Genomic DNA, 11,116 nt, shown 5'->3' on the forward strand with positions numbered 1-11,116 from the left:
GCCCAAGGCGCCAAGCTTACAACACCATTCGGAAACCACACCAAAAAGGATGGGTAACTTTCAGGTAAGTGTCGCCAAACATATGTGCAAATTATGTGTCACTGACGACCACAAATTGCAAAGTTGCCCAAAGTTCCGGAAGTTAAAGGTCACCGATCGCATCGCGTGCGTCAAGAGCAACAACTGTTGCTTGAACTGCCTGTCGTCAGGACATACGGTGTCGAGATGTACAAGCTCATATAACTGCAGCACATGTCACTCAAGACACAACACGCTCCTGCACATTACAGCAGTTCAACCCAAAGCAGCAGCTCTCAAGGAAAGCAGAGATCCCGCTGATGACCTGCCCTCAACATCCAAGGAGGCCCTAAAACGACTAGACTCCAATAGGCCAAAGGATAGCAGAATCAATAATTTTAAATCGTGCTATTCCAATACGGACAAGGGGGTTCTACTAGGAACAGCCATGGTGAATATATTCCACAACAATGTAAATTTTGCAGCACGCGCTCTGATCGATTCTGGTTCTGAGTGTTCGTTCATTACTGAACGCCTCAAACGTAGAATCAACCTGCCATCTAAACGCTTGCATGCCCAAGTCTCGGGCATCAACAATTCGATATCTGCGCAGGTAAGACAAGCGTGCTCATTACAACTGCGGTCGCCTATCGACCCTTTTGTAAAAATAAATACAATTGCGCTAGTTTTGCCGCAATTAACTGGAAATCTGCCAACTTGCCTAGTAAGCGCAATGACAAGGCAAGCATTTCCAGATCTCACTTTGGCGGATAAGAGGTTCTTCGTCAATGAACCAGTGGACCTTGTCCTTGGCGGAGACATTTATCCCCAAATTATTTTAAGCGGCTTGAAGAAAAATGTACTAAGTACACTTCTTGCCCAAGAGACTGTATTCGGGTGGATACTAACTGGTCGAGCCGAAACAGTCAGTCCACCCAAAACCCATGACCTAAGTACCCCATCCTTTCTAGCAGCCTTCTCGAGATTCGTTGCTAGACGAGGATGTCCAAAAAATGTTTACTCCGACAATGGTACCAACTTTGTAGGAGCTTCACGATCTTTACGATCAGAATGTAAAGCGTTTATTGCGGATGCACGCAATAACACGCTTTCAAAATATGCCCACCAGGCATTAACATGGCACTTCATACCTGCCGCAGCCCCTCATATGGGCGGACTGTGGGAAGCAGGTGTGAAAAGCTTGAAAGCCCTCCATCAAACCTTTTGCAAACGATGGAAAAGGGAATTCCACATCGAATTGCAAAAACGCACGAGGTGGAAACATCCAAAACCTAAGAAGCTACAACAAACCCTACAACCTACGAACGATGCAAGTAAGTTCCATAAATTGTACCTATAAAGGGCAGGTGTACACTTGAGGTGACTTGCATAATTATACATATGCATACCTATGTGTACTTTGCATCAAATGTACTTACATGCATACATATATATATTATATATACATATATGATATATATATATATATATATATATATACATATATGTATCTATACTATCCAACGTTAACGTTAATCACATAAAAATAGGTACCAAGTAACGAAGCAAAGAGAATAAAGATTTACTGTAGAAAATATAATTTATTACATTTAAAAAAAATGCAGGTGAAAGCAAATATTTTTTTTTATATTACATATGTATTTTTCGGGCGAAAAATCTTAAACTACTTCAAAATCATCAACTATTTTAACAATGTCAAAGTTTTCATTTTAGGAATCTTTTCGGCGCGTTTTGGTTGTAGTTGTTTAGTTTGATGATGCGACGTGTCATACTCTCAATACTCTAAGTTAGATAGCACACGCGAATTTCTCTATTCAATGAAAGGAAAAATTAGAATAAATAAAATAAAAATAAAAACATAGCATTTGGTCATACCCTACGAATCGCGCATGCATGGGCGACCGCCTTTTGTGCCGCCCTAACGTGATGTTGATTTCAACCACCGAATGCACTTCTAGCTCCTTCATTTTATCCTTTAGAGTAAGCACCGTTTTGCCCAACATTCGTCCCACAAATTCGAATTTTTCTCTAGGTCAATTAAAGCTTGGATGACACAAACGTCTAAAAAGGCACATTTTCACTTTTACAGTCACATTCACGTATTAACATATTTACCTCTTAGCAGCGGCAACGAGGTGATTAAAGATATCCTTCCAGCTGGCGGCATCCCAGATAGCTTCAACATGGGATGGTCGTAGTCACATCAGCTTTTCTGTGCTTCAGCAAACTGCGCCTTGGCAGCATTCAAGTTGTACACATATGTTGATGATGCTTCTGATGGTGCAATTCCATGACTTTACGGCAGATGATTGTTTCCAAATTGATATTGATAATTCTTGCTAAAATGAACATATACGTATATATATATATTTTTTAAAAGATTTAATTCTTTTTAGACTTTTCAATCACCAATGTTCAATATTCATATCTACACTACTAGTACAAAATTAAAATTTCCACTTTATAATAAACTCACCTTTAATATAAATAAAAATTTAAGTAAAATATAATATGTCGTTCCATGATGATCCAAGTGCGAGCTCCATACGTAAATTCTGATGGCGCTCCTTCTTTGCCGTGGTCCAAGGATTTCTTGTGGGTGGTCCATCCACTAAATTGCCGTCACTGGTAACGCGTACATGTGGACTTTTTTTATACGCAACACCGAAATGCCAACAAATTACCACTTAACACTTGTGTAATTAATCTAAAGCCCGACCTGAAATTTTTTTAGAGCGACGATTTCTCACTGGGCAGAAGAACGTCAAGTTCTAACACTACTCACTGGCACATTTGTCACTTATTTTTTTTTTCACATATATAATATTAATTTTGGCTAGAATTTAGTATAGTGCCGATCGCTTTGGAAAAAACGGTAAAAAGGGGGTGATAGAGGGGTGTATCCTCATCTTAAAACTGAAAACAGAACCTGCCGGAGGCTTATAGTTTTTAAGTAATTTAATGTTAAAGTTCTATAATTTAGCGAAAAGTTGGTGTTGCCATACACCTGAAATGAAAGCGAAGTTCGCACGCAGGGATGTTCAGTGGAAGGTTCATTGTAAAACTGCAGTATTTTTTGCTGTAATTTAAAGTTGAGAAATGAATTTGAAAATAAAAACATACAACTCATTTAAACTTAAAAACAATGATATTAAGCGTATCACAAAAAATAATAAAGTAATTAAAATTAAATTAAATTAATTAACACAGTATTTTTGCGTGGAACTCTTTATCGCGTATACATACGCAGGTTCCTTTGAATTTTACAGGAGCGTCGACTAGGAGGGTTTTTGTAAATTTGTTACCCTCATCAGTCCAACTCCGGCTACGCAATCCACAGTATTTTTGCGTAGAACTCCTTTTCGCGTGGGCGGCCTTCGGCCGCGCTTCAAAAAAATAACCCTCATCAGTCCAACTCCGGCTACGCAATCCACAGTATTTTTGCGTAGAACTCCTTTTCGCGTGGGCGGCCTTCGGCCGCGCTTCAAAAAAATAACCCTCATCAGTCCAACTCCGGCTACGCAATCCACAGTATTTTTGCGTAGAACTCCTTTTCGCGTGGGCGGCCTTCGGCCGCGCTTCAAAAAAATAACCCTCATCAGTCCAACTCCGGCTACGCAATCCACAGTATTTTTGCGTAGAACTCCTTTTCGCGTGGGCGGCCTTCGGCCGCGCTTCAAAAAAATAACCCTCATCAGTCCAACTCCGGCTACGCAATCCACAGTATTTTTGCGTAAAACTCCTTTCCGTGTTAAAACCATTGAACCCAAAATTAAAACGTCATATGCGTGTATGTAGTAAGCAGGCACAATAACCCCCATTCCCATCATTAACACTAAACTCAAGTACTTAATTTTTGTTTTCATTTGCAGGCATCCGGCAACACCATACTGTTGTAATTCCAATCTTCTTCTTGTTCGCGCTTAAAATTGGAATGTGATTGCATAGGCAAATGAATTTGCATTTAATTTTAATAGATATAATTAGAATATTAGCATAAAAATCGGTACAAACACGCGTGTGAGTGTATATTTGGTGATTTATAGTGAAATGTTAAAAAATATAGAGTGTAATGTGGCAAATTATACTGATGTTCCCAAGGGCATTTTGAATGTAAATAATTAAAAAATTATTATTTCCCGATTAATTTAAAGTTATAAAGAGTGTTCCTTAACACCTCACTAACATCTCCACCAAGTTTCATTAAAAAAAACATTATAGTTTGCCAGAAATTCCAAGATCGGCACTGTTCTAAACTCCAGTTTAATTTTTATTTTTTCTTTCACGACCTCTCATTTTGATCAATACTTATTTAACTTTATTATATTAAATTAAATGCAAAGTTTCTATTTTGTTACTTTCACTACCACTAAATTCTTTTCATACGATAAATGCATGTGTAAACGACCGAAAATTACGCATATTATTTTTATTTTACCTTTGATGTGTGACTTGAAACTTTGTGCAAACGTGGTTTCAATCCAGCGGATTATATGGATGTAAATTCGGCAGCTGCCTCCATTGGCCTCAAATTCTCTTACCGCTTCATCTAATCTTCCTTGGCTTTAGCTGCCTTTGCTCCCCATTCCGCTTGGGTTTGTCAGACACTTCACTTTTATTTATTTTAAGTCATAATTTTCACTCACGTCAGCGTCACACGCCATCTACACATGTGAAAAGGAAATGGTGACGGCCATTAAGGAAATTAGGGATTAAGAAACAAAAACAAAAATACCCTACAGGAATGATATAAATGGGTTCTACATTCCAGGGATAGTTTGCGTAAAGTAACGTAAACTATTAGTAAGTAAAGTAACGCAAACTATTAGTTTTTTCTAACATCATGCACTTATGTATGCAAATGCTACGAAAAATTATATCTATATATATACATATAATTTTTCTTTTTTTTTCTTCTTTTGCTTATCATTTTGTTCTTATTATATATTAGTCAAAATAAGAACAAAAGGGGAAAAAATATATCACGCACACCACGGCAGGACACCTTGTGCTTGGTTACGATCCACACATAGCCAAGACACGATCCTCCCATGCGGCGAATATTGCAATGTCCATTAGTATGTACCCACCCCCTGGCGGTGAACATACATATTAAAATGACATTAATATGTGATTGTACCCAATTAGGTAAATTTTTTGTTTTGGGTGGCAGGGTGTCTCATAGGGCTATGAAAATTCCTCATCGCCAAATAACAAAAAAAAACTACTAAAATGCCTAGTGCATATATGCATAGTGCATAACAAAATATATATATTATTTACCTTTGTCTTCTCCTTCGCTGTGATCAGCACTGCACTGACCAGCCAAATGCACCACACAACACAAATTTTCGTTTTTAAAAAAAAAACAAAAAAAAACAACAACCAATTATAAAGCCGTGTACACACTACACATTTTCAGTTAAAAAAAAAAAAAAAAAATTTTAAATTCAAAATCCTTTTGTTTGTAAAAAACAAAACAAAGGACTGAGTCTAGAGCGGAAACTAGGCCTTTTCGCCTAGACAAGCAGAGCGGAAACTAGGCCTTTTCGCCTAAACAAGCAGAGCGGAAACTAGGCCTTTCCGCCTGAACAAGCAGAGCGGAAACAAGGTCTTTCCGCCGCAATGAAGATAGGGGATTGGAGACGAGGCCTCTTCGACCCCAGCTGCAGCATGAACGGTGGCGTGCGCGTGTATCGGAAACCAGGCCTTTTCGACCACGTGCGCAAGCAACTATAATGCGTCAAGGACGGGCGACGATACACTGGCGACTAGGCCTCGCCAGGTATCACGGCCCTAATATGATTTGTTCATAACGAATCAATAAATTTTTATATAATAAATTTACTTTTGTGTGCAATAATAAATCCACGTACATAAAATTACATATCTTTGCAGCATTTCAGACGGCACCAGCAGCCTCCGATGTCTCACCAATACCGAACGTTGGCTGACACCTCCGTCCCTAAATAATCATTGCTTATCGCAAGGGGGCCGGCATGTTTAGGCCGCACCCTAATCTTAAATATAAATTTTTAGCCACCCTAATGGTAACTGCGCCTACCGTTCCGACTGTTGCTAACCACCGTTTCCAGTCGCTGCAACGTGAAGGCCGTTAACCCGGGCATTTCTCCGCCGAACAGTTAAAACGTTTACCGTGTTAAACGTTGTTCGGCGAGGTTACTTTCACTCTAACTTTAATAATAAATTTCACTTGGATTGTACAATCAGGACCCACCAGACGTGTCAGCCAACAGGTAATATGTTGTAAATTATAAATTACATTAATAATTATATCTAATACGATAATACATATACATATGTACAATAATACGTAGCATTACGGTATTGCATATCTATTTCTATGCACATCTTGCATATATCCATATACATATATTACCAATAAACTTTAAAAGAATATATACTGACACGCTGTGCTTTCTGTTTTTTTATATAAAATATTTCATCGGAGCGACCGTGGAGGCCCACAGTTCAAACCGCCCATTGCGTCGCATCCGAGCGAATACATGGTGGATTCACTACGTTTCTCTAATAAACGATAAAATGTTATAGATGGCTGCGTATTCTATATGCTTTTGGATAGCCAACCCATTTGGAATGCTAGAAAAACAAACTAGTTTTTAAAATAATTTGTAAAATTCCTTTTCTTTTTAATTGGGAGAAATAGGAAACACTTAGTAAAAATAGTAAACTTAAACCTTTATCAAGTACTCATTTTAACTATCAGAGCCTGGTTAAAATTTTATTGATGAGTTAACACGAGTTAACTTGTGATTTCGTGGTCAAGCGTTGGTGACCGGTCGCAAGTAAACTCGTCATAAGCTTTTTTCCGCAGCTTTATTGTTTTCACGGCTCACTGTTGGAAATCTTGTAGTGTAATTATTTATTCTGCAAACCTTGAATTAAAGGGGAAAAAACAGTTACTGTCAGAAAAACAAATCTGACTAGAATATGTTCTTCGAAATGAAAACGGAGCGAAGCCCGATATATTTTCAAAACTTTTGGTGTACCCTCACAATTAGGTGCTTGGTTTACTTTTTATCATACGAAAAATAAATATTAACAGTTGAATAATAAACAAAATTTATTAAAGTTTCTTTATATTGATTTACTCCCACATCCGCTTTCAACACAATAGCCGGGCACATGGTAACTTTTCAGAAATTTTGCTGGTCACTAATGTTTTAAAAGGAAAAAGATCTGACCCTCGACTAACATTTAACATAAAATGGACTTGGGAGCAAAAACCAAATTATTATTTTGATTTTCAATAATATTTAAAGCAACCGTTTTGCAGTAATCTTATATATGGTATATGTATATACATGTATTCAATCCGTTCCCTAAAAGTTCTCTGCGAATCTAGCGAGTTTTCTATTACTCTGGTGATTCTTGATTATTGACTCGCACCTGTAAAAATGACGCTAGATGTCGCGCTAATGTTAACTGACTGGCAACACTGTTTTGCTTCATGGCAGCACTGGTATAACCACAATTTTAATATTTTAGTGCCTTCACAACACCCTGTAGTCACATTACAGTGAGTGTCATAAATAAATAAACAAAATGTGCACCATGAAAAGGCGATTTCGGAACGAAATCTTAGCTAAAAATATTTTAACACTTTTCCCAAGTTTACGTTTCATAGGGCGTCAAAATGAATTTAAATTAATTATATTAACAATGAGTGATGACTTGATATAGCGCACGATTGAGCAGACATGCGTGAGTGTCCGAGACGTAGTCCAATGAATAGTTTAATTTTTGAAATAGAGATATCAGTAGCGAAATTTTGCTTACTTTCTGTAGGTGCTAGAGTAATGGTGGTTATATGTTTTCCTATTGTCAATTCGCTTTTTCTGCCACTCTATTATTACTGCAGCGAGAATATCTTTGCAATTGATAGAGTAATTGCAGATGCTTCGGCGTTTTTGTTTCCATTGATTCTTGCATGATCTAGTGTCTACATTAGTTTTATTTTGCGCAGAGTTGTTATTAAAATATTGCGAAATGCGAATATATTTAACGCAAAAGAGGCCTTCCTCTTCTCTCTCCATTGGAGCCGCTGAATTTTTATTCGCCGCACTATGTCTTTGTTACTGTAAAGCTCATTTAGCTCATTGGTCCAACGCCTACGATACTTGCCGTCACCGAAGTGTAAAGGCTTAAAAATCTTCCGCTGTATCTTTCTCTCAAACACTTGAAGGGACGCATCATCGCATTATGATTATCAAGTTTCTGCGACATACAATAGCACGGGCAAGATGAGAGTCTTATAAAGTTTTAGTTTTGTTTGTCGAGAGAGAACTTTACTACTCAATTGCCTGCTTAGTCCAAAGTAGCACCTGTCAGCTAGATTTAAAGGGTGATATAATTATCGATGTTAATACTGGTTCCTAAATAAACGAAGTCTCAAAATAATAACTCTCAACAGTGACGTGGGTGCCGATATACGACTGCGCTGACAGCATGTTTGATAGCAAGAGTTTCTTGACCTGCTCCTCTTTCATACCTGACCCATTCGCTTTGCTTCTTTATCTAGCTTAGAAATGACAAAAATAACAGCGCTGTTTTTAAGGCCGATGATGCCAATATCATCAGCATACACCAGCAATTATTTGGTCTTGCCATAAGTTCTGCTACAAGTTAAGTCCGTTATAGATATAAAATATAATACTTTTTTTTAATGAAGTTTGTTCTATTTAATCATGTAAATATTAAAATAACTTTAAATTTTCATTCGAAATGGTCACAATTTGCTTTTACACAAACCTTCAAACGATTAGGGATTGCAATCAGCAATTGCAGCTCGCACGGTTTGAATGGATATTAACGACGCTGGTCGAACCAAAGATTGTTTGAGATTCGCCGAATTTGAGTAAGGTCTTCGACAGGCCATGTTTTCTAATTCTCAATACAAACTGTAGTCGAATGGGTTCAGATATGGACTTCCAGACAACCATTCCTATGAATCCAGGAATACCAGCCATTGCTGGGTGATTTCTGCCTTATGGGCTGAAGCGGAATCTTGCGGGAAGATCCAACGTTCTCTATTGAAGAGAGTACTACTCAACTACTTCTAAGATATCCTCCTGGTACACTTTTTCCCTGGTCTTGACCCCTTTGCCGTAGAAATGAAGATATGTACCTAACGCCTTTACAAGACACTCCTCACTAAATCATTACGGAGGCTGGATGGTGGACACCCTAAACTCTTGGAATAACATTTTTTGCGTCTTTAGAACTTTTAGCATACATTTTCCCGAAATTTCTCGAATGGCTTTTATGGCTGCTGTTCGAACCATGCGAGGACGACCACTACTGTCTGTCACTTCGGACGATTGCTCGTGCGGTAAACAAACATTCTTGAAATCTTAAGTTTTTCCAGCGATTCATAAATCTCACTTGCACTTTTACCATATTTATGGAATGCAATCACGGCAATGCGATTTTTCTTAGCTCCCCACTCGATTGTTACGAAACTGAGTATAATTTATGACTGGACAATGCATACGAAGAAAACGAAAATAGCGGAACTTTTTTCTGCGAATTTGTTCTCGCCGTATTCATTGTAAAATTTGTCACAGACTTTATGGCAATATTAAGTATTCGCTTCAATAATAAATTGTGTCTGAGCGATTAAAGAACTCATTCTGTTCGGAAACTAGTTTGGTATCAAATGGCTCAGGGAGGCTTAACCCAATTCAGACAGAGATATGGTATTGCTTAACATCACCGTATTAGGTTTGCGGGCATACAAAAATCAGACTTTTCGACATATAGGCAACTTCTTTTCGTGCTATAGAATGCGGATTTAAAATCGACGAAAAGATGGCCTGTGTCGATTCTCCTTCCATGTGTATTTTCCAAGACATGGCGTATTGTGCGTAACGGATCTTGATGGAATGGAATTCGAGACCCTTGGGAACAACTTTGCAGCAACACGGATCAAATCCAAATTATCAACTACAATGTGCTCAACGGATCCATAAGCAATGTTCAGATCCTCTGCCAGCTCTCTTATGGTAAATTTGCGCTTATTGAGGAATTTTTCTTTTACTTCATTAAGTTTTTTACCAGTTTTCGATGTCGAGAGGCTGCGTTTACCACTACGTTCGACAAGCTCGTTGGACTCACAATTTCTTCTGAAGCGTTCATGGCACTCGTAAACAAGTCCTTTATTTAGAATATCTTTACCGAAGCAGCTTCCCAGTATTTCCACGGTTTGTGCACCATCGAATCCATTTCTAACGCAAAATTTAATACAAACTCGTTGTTACAAATTCTATCCACTGTTAAAGTTGTAAAAAATCGAAAACACGTGCAGAAGTAAATGTATTCAAGGCGGCATAACTTTTACAAATGTCAAGAATTGGTGGTAAAATATTGGTAGGAATGTTCATCATAAATGTGAAAAGAAGCAGAACTCAAATCAGTTGACTTACAGTGTCATCTTTTTGATCGTCGAGGTTTATTTAGAAGGTATCAATAACTTGACAATGGCGTCACTTTTCGCACAGTCCAGATAATAAGTCGACCAAATTTCGTCGAAATCGGATGAATGGTATATTCCTTTTCATATATGCGATTTTTAGTTAATTCTTAGGTAAAGTAAAAATATTATCTATTAATCGAGAAGTTTCAATGAAACAAATTTCAACATCTTTTGCTTCCATCTCAATTTGATTGGCTGATGACACCTTCGATAGGATCACATCAATTCACTTAGAAGCCTATCCTAGGTAGGTAGGTTGGGTGGTTGTCGTAGCGACACACTTAGACCTTTCGCAGGTCCATTGTGATACCAATGGAGCTTATCCGTACCCTACGTGCTCCTTTTCAAACCATCTGGTAGCTCTAATAAACGAGCAGAGCTTCGTTTGTTTTAGATGCGCTATGTCCGGTACATCGGTTAAAAATGCTGTATCAAGAGTGCGCAGCCTCCCCATAGCTAAGCTTCCACACTCACATACAAGGTGTCTGACTGTTTCCTCTTCTCCTGTATTAAGACAGCTTCCACAGAAATCAAAGTACGGGAGTCCTAACCTTCTAGCGT

General features: G+C 38.1%; 1 long non-coding RNA gene across 1 annotated transcript; it reads right to left on the bottom strand.

Moving 5' to 3' along the window:
- Positions 1–1,924: 1,924 nt before the first annotated feature.
- Positions 1,925–4,717, bottom strand: LOC128862198 (uncharacterized). The gene is made up of 3 exons (XR_008454436.1): positions 4,478–4,717; positions 2,155–2,378; positions 1,925–2,100 (listed from the first exon to the last, which is right to left on the bottom strand). It is a non-coding gene; the product is annotated as an uncharacterized LOC128862198 (long non-coding RNA).
- Positions 4,718–11,116: the final 6,399 nt, after the last annotated feature.

Source organism: Anastrepha ludens, chromosome 4, assembly GCF_028408465.1.
Source record: "Anastrepha ludens isolate Willacy chromosome 4, idAnaLude1.1, whole genome shotgun sequence".
Classification (NCBI taxonomy): Eukaryota; Metazoa; Arthropoda; class Insecta; order Diptera; family Tephritidae; genus Anastrepha; species Anastrepha ludens.